Genomic DNA, 15,032 nt, shown 5'->3' on the forward strand with positions numbered 1-15,032 from the left:
TGGCATTTGGTCCGCACACGGTTGCTGCTCCTTCATACCAGCTGGCTCCCTTCCTGCCCTCCTTTGACTGTTTGACTCACTGACTGTTAAAATGCCACCCCATGCACATTTGGGATGCAAAACTGAAGTCTTTAAAAGGAAATCATAATATAAGGAACACAAACACATATATGACAGCAACCTTCAAGATCTCTGGCATTTGAGTTTCCAGCTCTCTGCAACCTTTGTTTTTACTGAAATGTTGAAACTACTTGTCTGAGGGTTAAGGATCCTCCTTATCACAAATGCTGTAGCTGCCAGTTGGACACTTGGGGCGTTTTGAAGTCTGGCCCTTAGAACTTTCTTTCTCTTTTTCCATTTTTTCAGTTTAGACCAAAAATTTTAAAAAAAGAACAAAAAAAGAAAAAAAAGAAAAACAAAAAAAGACAAAGCATCCTAAACACACACACACACACACACACACACACATGCACGTATACACATGTATACACACACACACACACACACACACACACACACACACACACACACAAATGTCCATTTGCCGGAGGCAATTATGTATATGTTAGTTGGAGGGTATTTTAAAAAATCAGTTTTATTCCAAAGATTTAAAACTAGACATGACTTAGAAACCATTTCTGGAGCACTGTTTGCTGACAATCTTGTAGTTTCTACTGCATTTGAGTGCATTTTATGGCCAGTCCATCAGGGCGTACCATGGGATTCTATGTGAATGTGTGATACATCCTTTCTGGATGCAGGATGTGTGAGGGATCCTGAACCTCAGCTGTATTAAACTGTAGCGCCTCCAGTCAGTGCACTAGATGAGACTTTAGACACCCCGAGTTTTGTTGGTTTACTTTCCTTCTGTAGCAGCCTCCAGCATGAACGCACGCACACGCCAGTGATGGCATCCTGCCATGGCTGCCATGATTTACAAATGTTCTCTCCCAAGCTGGAGCTGCTCTTGCCTCTCGAAATGCTATTGTTAAGGGTTTATAATACTTAATTTAATTTTTGAACTGACCAATGCAAGGCTCTATTAAAGAGAAAGTTTTTTTTAAAAAAAAATGAAAAAAAGAGTAATCATTGCAGTCTGCTCCCCGTAGTCATCTGTGGTCTCATTTGAATGTGGCAGAACAAAGGCCCTTCCGTCCTTTTCAGTGTCTAAAATGTTTGGTAACTTCTCTCTCTTTTGTATTGGTGAGGTCCTTTGTAGTCTGCCCCTGACCTCCTTCTGAGCAGGGTGCACTGAAACAGATGATGGTGCTTGCTTGCTTGTTTCAGTCATTTGTTGGCTGAGAATTGGCCTGAAAATTTGGTGGGTGCTAAGTATGGCTTTGAAACGTCTTCTCCAGCCCAGATTGACACCTGTGAATGATAACCAGTCCTCACCACGGGGTGAGGTGGCCCTGATCTTTTCAGAAATGGATTTGTGCTAACCTGTGCATCTCTGATATGAACAGGTTTTACAAGGAATAACCTTAAATGTGTTCTGCTTCCAAGAGGGCTGGTTATTTTTAACAGTGCTTTCTTTTATGGACATTTGAAACACATAAAACTCCCTTCTTGTTTAAATCATTACCTCCTAATATACCAGGGGATCCCTAATTTGAAAGGACAAACCTGGCCTGGTGTTTCTTGTGATTGTCCTCTCAAGCACGCTTTATCCAGGGGTCACGATTTGGTGTGTAGTAAAAGTGTTTCAAAGCCATCGACAATTTCCTTTATTTCAAATTATGCTTCTTTCTCCTTCCATATGGCTGTCAGTCAGAGGTATGGGAACCTGAAATGATAACGCTGCTCCTAGCTACTGGCCTCCTGCCCCACTGTTGGTTCACGGGCCCAGCTTATGCCTGGTGGTGACGAATATTATGTCCAGAAAAAGAAATATTTAGATTCCATGACAAAGCTGCATTTTGTAAAAAAAAATATATATATATATTGGAGACCCCAAATGACCTCCATGCTGACCATTTCCTTCTATGTGCTTTTCCTTGGAAAGCCCTTTAAATGCCCCCTTCTCTCAATGCCATCTCCCCATCCACACCTCCTGTGCCCTTTTACATCTTCGATTGCCTGATTATAACAGGGTAAAAGACAGCCAACCTTCATGCACAATGAGCGGAACGGATTTCTGGTTTTAAAAAATCTTTTCTGAAGCCAGAGAAGATTTTTTAAGGACTTTAGTTTGGGATAAACTTTCGGATTATCCATGTCTATTTGCATCAAAGGGGAAATATGTGGGGTTTGGGGATGGCTCACCCAGCACATTCAGAACATTCTGCCTGTAGCCTTCACTCCTGTGTTCTATGGGAAAGCCAAAAGAAATAAATGAAGATTGCAAGAACAAGAACCATTGATTTGATGTGATGGTTTGACATGATTTCCTCCATGGAAGTCATTTTATAAATTGCAAAATCTAGTGGGAAATGGCTTTTGTCTTCTCTTTTGCTTGAGTTGTTCTTAACAGGAAAAAGAAAGGGAAGTCAGAGGTGCAACCCATTGGACTATCATACTCGTTATTTCTTCCATCTTTAATAATAATCATATCAAGGTCAGCATTTCTGGCCACAGTTTTGCACCCAGAACATTGCCAAAGTGGAAATCCACTAAGTAGAACTGAGTTGAAATTTACTCATGAAAGCTTTCCCTTGCAATTTCTGGAATGGCAGGAGTGGGGGCAGAAAGGGAGAACTTGAATTCTGGATGCCTGGATTAAAAATCGGTAAACATGGTGATTGCTCAGAAACTAGAGGGCCTGGCCTGAGGATACAGCAATCCCTTCTTGATGGCCTGTTTTCCTCTTGGAGGATCTTTGGAAATACTTGAGATGGACCGGCAGAAATGTGTCAAAGGAAGCAAAACCTGTTTGTAAATAAGGTGATGTCTCATGACTAATTGCCCAAGGCTTCCGGATTTTCTCTTGCTTTTAACATTCTTTCTAATCTCCTTTGTTGGAATCCTAATACTAAATCCCAGGAAGGGAACAGAGCTGCAGTTAACTTTCTTACATGCATCCTTCCAATATAGTACTGTATTGTTCAGGTGTTTTGCATTTACGTATAAGTCCTCGGGAAACAGGTATCAAAAAGGAGAGAGAAATCCTAGGCTGTCACTTCACCAATACCCCAAACAAGATACTCTTTTCAAACAGGGCTCCCTCTCAGTGGTCCTGAGGGAATATTGATGTGTTCTTGGTTGGGGACTGTTTATACAATTTTTTCAACTGTGAGCTTTGGAATCGTAAATTGCTTTGCCTCCAGCTTCTGTCTACTGCCATAAAAAGGACCCCACGTCAGAATAATGAGGGTGGTATGTCCGCACGCACCCAGATGTGTATGCTGATGTACCTAGTGTACCTTCGCAGAAGGAAAACAGGCTACTGACGTATAGGAGGAGTAGCCACCAGTGCCTAATATCTTTTTTTGGGGGGATGGATGCTTGTAATTGCCAGTATATCAAAACCACACCGGGAGTTAGTTCCACATAGAGGGGGAGGGGCAGTGGGTGGAGAGAGGGGACATTTTACTCCTAGGCCTTTAGTCTGGAGGCAGAATGATTTCTGCATATCTAGGTCCTCAAGGCTTTGGGGCTCATTGGCTGGTTCTCAACCTTTATGTTTGCTCTTCCCAGCATGCACTTCCTATCCGAACCCAGACTTAGTTTAATTTCCTTATTTTTCACTTCTGCTTCATTCCAGGGAGGAAAAATACACCTGTTATGGCCAAGATCTCCTTGCTAACACAAAGGCAAAAATAAATGTTTAACGTTTTTGAAGCCTCCCCTTCCATCCAGACCCCTCCCGAGCCCCTTCTCCCCATCCTACGCTCACCACACAGCTTCCCAGCTCCCACAGCTTTCCTTTCGAATCTCTATTATCCTCTTAACAGTTGCTTGAAGAAATTTATTTTTGCACTATACATTTTCCTTTTGCCAGATGTGTCTAACAAGTGTGTTTGGAAAGACCTACTCCCAGCCCCTCCCCTCCCCCCGTCACATTCTCTCAGGCCTTCTCTGGTATTTATAATATATCACAGAAGTACCCAGTCTTATAGCCCTCGGTTATGCCTTTTTTTGACATTTTATTTTTTTTAAGCTTTTTATATATATATATATAAATATATTACTTTGTCAAGTTTTTTTGCTGTACAAAAGTCTTAAGATTTAAAACTATTATTTGTATTATATGATGGTGGTATGTTAATGTTACAAAATTATTAATGAAGAAAAATTTATTTTTGTTACTGGTCTGTTTCATAATTCTTTTTTAAATTGGTATATTGTAAGATATCTATGCAAAAAATGTTATGTGACGCATTTTTATTTAAGAATGTAATATGTGTAATAAACAGTAGAATGTGTTTGGCCTTGGAATGCCTTACTGTATTTCTCCTTAGCATATTTCACTAGAGAAGGAAAAAAAAATCCCCAAAGAGACACAAATGGGTCCTTATATGCCTTACAAAAAAAAAAATTTTTTTTTTCTTGGAGAAAGAGCAGGGTCCAAGGTAGTAGGCCATTTTTCTTTGCTTCGGAGTTTGTTGGCCATGTGTGTGCACATGCACATTATGATTTCAGTGAGGCAGGCAGCTCAGTGCCCAAATAAGAAAGAACACTGAAGGCAATTTCTTTTAGAGAAGGAAGGGAGCAAATGGTTGAAGGTTATGAAAGGCAATATTTCAGAATGAGGTAGATTATGGGGTGTTATTTGTTTAGGGGGTTGGGAGCGCCTTATTGAAAGCCGTTTATTTGGTGGGAGAAGGGAGCTGTTTGTTTTGGAACAGTGTTAAATAGGAGCATCTCTGGAGCAGATCATTTGAAGAGGTCTGTGGAGGAGGGAAGAAGGAGGAGGGAATAATTGAGGTGAAGAAGAGGGGGAGTGTATTTATAGGAGATGGTAACAAAGCAGGAAGGAAATGAGCAACCAGGGGTAGAGGAATCCAGCGTGCAAAAGGTAGGTTCAAATACAAGCAGCCTGGGAGTCCCAGAGAGAGATGAAAAGCCTGAGGAAAGTTCTCAGAACTGAAAAGGTTCAAATCTGCTCTTCCACACACGACTTCCAGGAAAGACCAACAGTAGGGAGGAAAGTCGAGCATCCAGCTGATGGAGTTACCCCAGCATTCCTTGCCTGGCTGTTCCCCAGGAGATGGGGTACCATTAACTGGAAACACCACGAAACACATTGGTCCCTGGGGGCATGGTACAACTCACACCTTCTTCTCATTCTTTGGACTTACTGAAATGGATATGATGCCAAGAAACCTATAACCTTAACCACGTGAATCAAATGACAAACTTCCCAATAAATTTTCACAATAAGGACTACTGCTTCAGACACCAAACTTGCTGTGTAGGCACAGACATTCCCTGATTTCCAAACAGGAAAACCAGTGTAAGGAAGGGGCAGAGAGAGGAATGGAGTGACTGTGTCATACTAAATCCTACTAAAATGGTAAAGAAAACAGTGGGTGCTGCAGACACCAGGAAATTGGTTTGGAAAAATCAGCTGCCACATCTTTTGAGCAGGCAAGGGAACTGGACACGTAGTAGCACTGGACTGACTATAGTTTGACCCAGGGGGAAAAGTACAGGACCCGAAGGCTACAAACATTTCCCCTATTCCTTGGCCTCTCTGAGGTTCTAGGACTAGCTGAGTAATCCCCAAAATCATCTACCTAGAAACTTCTTTGAGCAAAGAGGGATAAGATAGCTTTGTTGAACACACCCAGAATAAGGCATATTATTCTGCTTTTCTGATTTACAAAATGATATCAAATTGGAAGTTTTAGGTGGCTCACCACCTGCAACTGTGCTGAAATGTTAAGAGGAGAGAATGTTAAGTCCAATCTGTGTGTCATAAGGAAATGAGATAATTTATGTGAGTGAATATTGAGGAAGACAGAAGCATCCACATTTAGAGACTTTTTTTGCTTACAATAAATCTAAATATACATTACCCACTTTCCAACCTTTTAGAGCATCCACTTTTGTAATATAATATGAATTCAGGGATGACCCAGACTGTGGGGTCACTTGCCCCAGCACTAAATGACTTTACACTTGATTTTGGGTAGGGCTGTGTTCTCGGTGGTTTTCTTCCTTTTTGAAAGTTTCAAGTTCTTTGTGCATTACCTTCTAGCAGTATTTATCTCCTTGTCAACTAGAAGATCAAATAAGTAAACTGGTAACTTAAGTGAAAAAGTAACCATAACTGGAATTCAACAGACAGTAGTCTGAAAGTGCAACCTGGAGGTCGGAGGGGAGCAACTGTGTGAACCTTGTGACAGCTATAATCTGAGGTTGTGAATCCAGTGGGGAAGGCTGGGCTAATAGGAAGGAGCCTCATAAAAAGCAGAGTTCAGTGGAATTGATAAATAATTTAGTATTTCTAGCTTTTCCACTTACAGGTTTAGAATGGGAGGTGGCTAAAATTTTTAACTGAAACAAGATTTTGAGGTTTGATAGGTGATGGTTTTCTTGTTTATCTATGATCATCAAAATCACAATTTCTCATTCAATGTTAAATTATTTTCTGAACTTTTAAAAACGATCACTGTTGACTGGTTTGAACTTAATCTGTTACTTTAAAAAATTCAGTCTGATCACAAAACGGCTATACATATGACCACATTATATTTTAAAATAATGAGATGATGTAAAGAAAGAGGATGGGGAAACAAGATTTAAGAAGTTTTCATTTTACATACACTGCATTTGAACTGTCCATGAAGGGTATATAGAATAGCAGGTATTATTCACCAACATGACTCTTTGCCCTCCCCAGTAGAGAAACTGTGAGCCCAGAGAGACAAATGCTGCATGACCTCATTTATATAGTGAATCTAAAATCATTGGATTCATAGATGCAGAGAGGGGAATAATGGTTACCAGAGGTCAGATGGGAAGGGCTGGGGAGATGTTGGTCGAAGGGTACAAAATTTAAGTTAGACAGGAGGAGTAAATTCAAGGTCTCTATGGGACAGCATGGTGACTATCATTAATAACAATGTGTTTATTCTTGAAAATTGCCAAGAGAGTAGGTTTTAAGTATTCTCACAACAAATGATCAACATATGAGGTAATGCATATATTAGTTTTATTGAACCATTCCACAATGTATCAGAATATCATGTTATATATATATATATATATATATATATATATAATACAAACTATTTTTTATCAATTAAAATAATTGGTTGAAAAAACAAGTAGAGGAACTGGGATTCAAAGGGGGGATGTGACTTGATCAAGTCCCATGGGAGATGGCCTGCAGGTCCCCTGACTCCTAAATCCAGTGGCTTTCCCTCTGTCCCTCACTGCTGAGGGTGCAGCAGCCAGCCATAAAGAGAACTTAATAATATAGATCGTCACATGCTGGAATTGGAAGGGATCTTGGAGATGTCCTTTGATGTCATTGCACTTCTTGAGTCAACTGAGGTTCAGAGAGTTCCAGCTTGCCCAAGGTCATTCAGGACATTCTTTGCAGAACAAGGACCAGCCCAGGGATATTGATATGCAGTAACGCTTGACTGGTCTTGGCAGTGTTTCTTAACTTTCAGCCACTGGAGTGTGACCTTGATGCTTGTGATATCCTTGCACTATTAACTCTTTCCTTCATATTTTTGTTGAAGTGAACAGTTTCCAGAACTCCAAATACGTATTTTAGCTTTGTACTGAGAAAAAAAAAATTCCCCAAATTACTGAGCTGATAAACTATTTTCCCTTTAAACCTAAATCAAAATAATTAAAAATGAAACTACTCATATTTATCTTTCATTAAAAGGCTCAGCCGGGCATGGTTGGCGCAGGCCTGTAATCTTAGTACTTAGAAGGCTGAGATGGGCGGGGGTGGGGGTGGAGGAGGAGGGTCACAGGTTTGAGGTTATCCTGGGCAACTTAAGGAGATCTTGTTTCAAAATGAAAAAAAAAAAAAGGGCTAGGGGGTATAGCTCAGTGCTAGAATGCCCCTGGGTAGTTCAGTCCCCAATACACACACACACACACACACACACAAACACACACACACACACACACACACACATACACACACTCAATTACTACTGATGGTACTTAAGAAGCATTGTTGTGTGCCATTCTTTAAAATTTATGCTTCACCATTTCTCTTTACCTAATTATTTAGTGCATAGGGTGTTCCTTGGAGCACATTTCAAATTGAGTTTAAAAGTAAGTGCATGTGAAAATTCAATAAAGACTGACTGGATGACGGGGAAGTTACTTTAGGACACAGGTCTCTTAGAAGGGAAGAGATACTGTGGCCTGAGAGTAAAGTGAATGCACAATTTATGCCTCACTTTCCCCTTCTTGGAGCACCATTTACCCCAGGGAAAGGAAATGAGTGGGCTCATGATCCTGGGAATGAAGCCCTAGGGCACCAGGCCTGCACCAAGGAAGTCATATCTTTTCCCCATGTTCTTCAGTCAATGATTAATGCTTAGAAACTAGCGCCTGCAGGGAGGCCGAGTTTCAACATCTGCTCACCTTCATGGCGTGGCTCCTGGTATGCCTAAGGCACTGCCTATACGTGCACACAAGCACACAGCTCAGCCCCCAAAATACTTTTTCTAACCAGCTTCCAGATACCTGATACTCTGCCATTAAATATTTGTTATTTGCCCAAAGCCTTTCCAACATTTTGTTTAATACTTTTATTGGTGAATTATTAGTCTCCCATCATAATGCAATTCACAGTGATAGTGACATACACGCACGCAGCACTTGGTGAGCCTTTCCTATGTTTAAACTATAGCTAGCCAAGAAGAGGTGATTCCTTATATCTTCTCCATCATGTGTGTCTTCATGAAGGACTTGGTTTCATCCTTTCACATGGAAAGGTTTTAAGTGCAAAAAGGATGGAAGATACAGAAGTTATGAATGAGAAAAAATACAGAAACAAGTGGTCAGCTCTGGGAACCAGGTTAGAAAGAAGCAGGTAGGTAGGCAGGGGACCCTTCGGAAGGCATCAGTGCAGAGCCATGGGATCGTCAAGCAACTTCATAAAGGAGCTGAAGCAGTAATGTGTTGCCAGTAAAGTCTCCTTTGTGATAAAAATGAAAGTCTGCACAGTTTATCACAGGAAACAGCTATCAACAAAAGGGTAGCCCTAGTTAGATTATAATGGCGTTTACATACCCCTAATTGTTGAGCTTTCTTTGAAGCAACAACTTTCACCATTCTTCTTGTTAAGGGCATTATGTCAACAGTCCCTTTATAAAGATGGGAATATATTTTGGTCCATGGTGAGATATTTTTTTAAAAAGGATCACCATGTGTGGACGCTGAACATCAGGCCCAAAGCAATATTAATATATTTTCTGTAGCTCAACAAAATACTATGTTCTTGAGATTAAGTTTGCAGACTGTTTTGAGAAGACATGAGCTAGGATTATAGAACTTCTGCTCAAAGATCCTTAGCTACAAAAGAAATCAAAACCCCAATATTATTGACCTGCTCTGGTGAAATGGAAAAATGGGCTAGAAGATTTGCCAATGAAACCTTACATAAGTTGACTCAATGTCAGATTGGTAAAAAAAATTTTTTTCCCATGGCTTCCTAGAAATACCTAACTATACTCTAAGATACATGGTATCTGATGACACTATTAATGAGAGATTAAAATCTAAATCCTTCTCTTGATTCTTGGAACACCTTTTTGTTTCCAGTTTTCCAGTCTTGTTTTTCTTTTATTTTTCTTCCCATTTATTCTCTTTTCCTGTCTTTCTGTTCTCCCTCCTCTCTACTTCCTCCTACCTACAAAATGATGGTGAAGAGCAGGCTCCCCAACCCACATTGGCTTTCCTTCCCTAGGGCTGCCCCAAGGACCCGGGCCAGCACCCCCAGGAGCTTATTCTTCCTCATCTCCTCTTCCTCTGTACTGGTCACTATCTCCCAGTGTCCATTTTTTCAGCACAGTCTAGAACGGTGGTGCTAAGAGAATGATTTTGGTCGCTGTCCTGGTTTCCCAAGGTACAGTTAGAGACAGAAAAATTACAGGATGGCAGGGAGGATTCCAACGTATCTTCCTTTGTTAAACACTGTTATGCCAGGCAGTGAGTCAGCCACTCAAGACACATGTTATATAAGATGTGTCAGCCGTACACTTATAGATTTCCATCAAGACTACATGAGCAATAGAATAATACTAATAAGATAACTATCCAATGGATCTGAGATTCAAGACTGTAACATAATCAAAAGTATACCTTCTCCTTTCCATTACTGTAGAGGTGGTCTTTGGTTTACATGATACCATTATTCCTCAAATAGAAATGAACTTCCACTTCAAAGTATGAAGAAGCCCACTGTGTGTGGTGCTTCTCAGCTTGTGGGCCAATAACCACCCATATCAGAATCACGGAGGGCTCTTTTGTAAAACACAATTTTCTGAAGTTCACCGCAGACTTGCTTCAGGCACTCTGGGATGGGAAGAAGAGGAGAGGAGTGTGGGCTGTGGGAGAGCATTTAAACAGGTGTCTCAGGGTCATTTCAGAGCGCCCAACCCACTTTGTAAAACAATGAAACAATATTATAAAGCAAAGAGCATTCTCTACTTTTACTTAGTAAAAAAAAAAAAAAAAAAAGAGAGATAAATGGCATTTCAAACATCTGCAGTGTGATTTGTCAGGGGATGGGACATCTGTTTATCTGGCTGCATTTCTTCAGGGCTCATCCCAGTGAGAAACACTATACCCCACTCACTGTAGGGTGACTCCCAAGAAGGCAGCGCCCCCTCCTAAGGTGTGCTGCCACGCTCCACCTTTGGGGCTTAGAACAGACCTATGGCCGTAACTGTTTGCTGGTGTGAGTTTTTATTTTCTTGGTTTTGACTCAGTCTTCTTCTTTGGGCTTGTGGTTGCTGCACTGCACTGAGATGGCAGAGCCTTAACCTGCACATAGGAACACTGCTCTGTGACCAAGAGCAAAGGACCACATCCCCGCCCTTGACTCAGAGGAACCAATGACACGCTCTCCATGTCAAGTCCTAGTTCTCTTAAAACTTTGTCTCTCTCCTCACTCCCACATTTATGCTGTTGAATCTCATCTTTCAAACAGAAATGACTGAGAGCTGGACACTTAAAGAACTCCATATAAGACAGCGTCAAGACCTGTGTATGTCTGTCAGCAAGGCACTTTGAGCTAAACCTGTTTTATTTGCCATACTAGGGATGGAACCCAGGGGATTTGTACCTCTGAGCTACAACCCCAGGCCTATTTTTTAGTCTTTCTATATTTATTTATTTATTTATTTATTTATTTATTTTGCAGGTCTGGGGATGAAACCCAGGGGCATTCACACTCCGAGCTACACCCCCTGCCTTGTTTTGTTTTTTTTTTTTCTTTATTTTGAAACAGGGTCTCACTGAGTTGCAGAGGGCCTTGCTAAGTAGCTGAGGCTGTCCGCGAACTGTGATCTTCCGGTCTCAGCCTCCCAAATGCTGGGATTGCAAGCGTGCGCCCCCATGCCCGACTTAGTCTTTTTATGTTTTTTTTTTTTTTTTTTTTTTTTTGGTGGTACTGGAGTTCCTGGAAGCTCTTCTACCTCCAGGCTACACTCCCAGACCTGTTTTTACATTTTTATTTGGAAACAGGGTATCCTAAAGCCAGCACGCGCGGCTGGCTTCGAACCCATGCGATCCTCCTGTCTCTGCCTCCCAAGCGCAGGGATTACAAGCGTGCGCCGCCGTGCCCGGCTTAGTCTTTTTATGTTTTGAAACAGGATTTCATTGAGCTGTGAAGGGCCTCGCTAATTAGCAGAGGCTGTCCGCAACCCAGATCCTCTGGTCTCCGCCTCCCGAATGCTAAGATTACAGGTGTGCACCACCATGCCCGACTTAGGCCTGGCTTTAAGTCCAGATTTTAGCAAGTACTTTAGAGGAAGGGATACAGTTGGAGAACATGGGCTTTCCTATATTCTGAGAGAGTTATTCTAAAAAATAATGTCTCTGTAAGACCACACAGGGAGAAGCATGAGCAGGAGAGGAATTTTCAGAAGGATTGTGAAAGCTCTTCCTGAACTTGTTCGGACGCAGATTCCTGCTAATCTCTTTCCTCTGACCTGCAGGACCCAGAGATGATGTGATTGGGTCAGGGAACAGGAAGGGAACTGCCATAAATCTGAGCTAATTTGGAAAGGGAAGGATACAGCAGATACGCAGCTATCAATAGAGCAACATCTTTTGTTGTGCTAACTGTTTACTGCTTGGTGCAGGAACGGGATCCCGCTGCTGTGTCTGAACATGGGCCACCAGAGGCGAACAGAGTTCACAGGATGTCCTCCCAGTGTGGTTGATACACACCACTCCTCCAAACACATGAGCCCTGGTCACTTGTTTCTAACTAGAGGTAAGGTTTTAGAAAATTGTCTACATTGCCTTTACCATTCATTGCTCTGTGATTCCCAAGAAAGATAAAAATGCTTGATTTCTCCCTCCTTTGCCCGTGTTTGCAAGACGAGATGTACAAAATGTCACTTCAGTTTTCCTTCCATTCCTGAAAAACAGGGACATGAAACCGTGGTGAGAACAGGGGCTTGGTTGCTGCCTCGCTGACTGAATCACAGGCGCGCAATGCCTTGCTTTGCTGGGAAGGGGGCCTAGGGTTGGGGGGCAGCCAGGCAGGAGTTTCCTTGTCAGGAAAAAGAGAGGCTTAAAAAAAATGCTTTGACTGAGAAGTGAGGGCACTAATTGATCGTTAATGACTGCACAGCCCCAAATGTCTGGAATTTGGTTTAGATTCAGTGTAATTTGACATTTGCCAGCCATTATTAAATCCTCCTGATGCTCTTCCCATGAGGCTCTGGGGGCTGGAAAATGCAAGTGGCCGGGCAGCCAGTCGGCAGGTTGTCTGGAAGGCAGCCATTTCCACCTCCCCTAGCTCCCTGGCCCGGCTGCCTGCCTGGTATCCCAAGGCCTTGGTCTCCTCTGCTCCCATTTCTTGTCTCTGCAGCCTGTCCCCTTATCCTCTTACTCTGATTCTGAATGTGACGTTCCCTTTCAGGCACTAGTGTGCTTGCCCCTTTCAAAGCAAAATGGTCTTCCTGTTTCACTGGTCCTCAATATCTCTCTCTCTCTCTCTCTCTCTCTCTCTCTCTCTCTCTCTCTCTCTCCCTCCCTCCCTCCCTCCCTCCCTCCCTCCCTCCTTCTCTCTCATGTTGCTGGGGATTCAGCCCAGGAGCTTTCTACAAATTGACGAGGCTGGCCAGGTGTGGTGGCGCACACTTGTAATCCCCGCGCTTGGGAGGCAGAGACAGGAGGATCGCGCAGGTTCGAAGCCAGCTGCGCTGGCGTAAGAGACCCTGTTTCAAAAATATAAAATAGGTCTGGGAGTGTAGCCCGGAGGTAGAAGGGCTTCCAGGAACCCCAGTACCACCAAAATAATAATAATAATAATAATAATAATAATAATAATAATAAATAATAATAATAAATTGATGAGGCTGGCTGAGAACCCGCAATCCTCTTGTCTCGGCCTCCCAAATACTAGAATTACAGGCATGTGCTATCAGGCCCAGTAAAAAGTCAACATCTCTGTACAAAGAATGCAAATGTACCGCAACTGTATCAAGATGGAAAGATTAAGAGATGATGCAAAGGGATTTTATGAAACCCTATTGTGGGGGAAAACCGTTCTTGTGGGAATTTGAGCCATGGCTTCTTCTCCCTTGGTTCCATTCTTGGTTTTTTCACACGTTTGCTTTGTCTTTCCCTCTACATACTTACTTGCTTCCTCGCCCGTTGCATCTTGTTCGAGGAGGCTCCCACCATAGTTACCCTCAAATCCTCCCTTAGAGTCATTCTCTACATGATCTGCCACAGAGCTCCTCACAGAAGCTGACACAGTCTTTGGGTCCCCATTCCGGTTTCCCATGAGAAAATGTGATGGGCCAGGCTCAGGCCTGTGGCTCGTCCCTGGCTGAATCAGCTGTCGCCAGGGGATAGAAGCGAGGCACGGAGGTTCATCCTTCAGGAGCCCAGGGAAAGACATAGCTGGCAGGAAGGGTGGGCAGCTCAGGTGGGTTCCCGCAGGGCAATGCCCAGGAGCTGTCTCCTCTCCTTCATCCTGGGGTCAACCCTCTCAAAATAGACAGCACAGCCTTGCAAATAGTCCAGTTGTTTATGTTGACAGGTCTTCATATGCTCTAACACTTGTACCCACCCGCCCATCATAGAGAACCACCACTTCGTTCTCAGTCGCAATTCGCTGCATAAGACCACTTTCCCAGACAGCTCCCTGAGACTCAAGAGGAAACCTGTGCAATGGAGGCAAAACACCTAATCCCATTACAGGGAGGAAAAAGATGCATTTCTCTGTCTTTGTCTGTGAGGCAGCAGGGTGCACAGGCAAAAAGGTTGCAGGCGAGCTGTCAGGAAGCACTTTTCCCCCTCTAGCCAAGCCTCTGGTGAGCGGTGTGACCTAAGGCAGATTCCTAAGCTTTTCTGAGGCTTGTTCTTTCAGCTGAGCTTCTACAGTAACGGAGAAACACGGACATGGCTGCAGAGAGACAATGGGCCACTCTTCCTCTCCTGGATCAGTTCTCTCTCTCTCTCTCTTTTTTTTTAACAGGACTTCCTCTTTCAATTTGAAAGAACCTCTAAAAGTATTCCAAGATAAGTTGTAAAAATATTGAGGAAACACCAGCAGACAGTAATTATGAATTATCCACCATGTTTTTTTTTTATACTGGGGGTTGAACCCTGATACATTCTACCTCCAAGCTACTCCCCCAGCCCTATTTTTTAATTCTTTATTTTGAAACAGGTCCTCATGAAGTTGCAGAGGGCCTCACTAAGTAGCTGAGGCTGGCTGCGAACTCGCAATCCTCCTGTCTCAGCCTCCCAATTATTGGGATTACAAGCATGTGCCACCATGCCCAGCCTTTCTACCATGTCACTATTCTATTAACTTCTCAAAGATAATTCTAAGAATCACGCAAGTTCATACACAGGAGACAACCAGTCCGGCCTGACACACGTTACATGCTGTGAGTGCTAGTCATTATTGTGACTGA

The sequence above is a fragment of the Muscardinus avellanarius genome (assembly GCF_963383645.1).
Source record: "Muscardinus avellanarius genome assembly, chromosome: 2".
Classification (NCBI taxonomy): Eukaryota; Metazoa; Chordata; class Mammalia; order Rodentia; family Gliridae; genus Muscardinus; species Muscardinus avellanarius.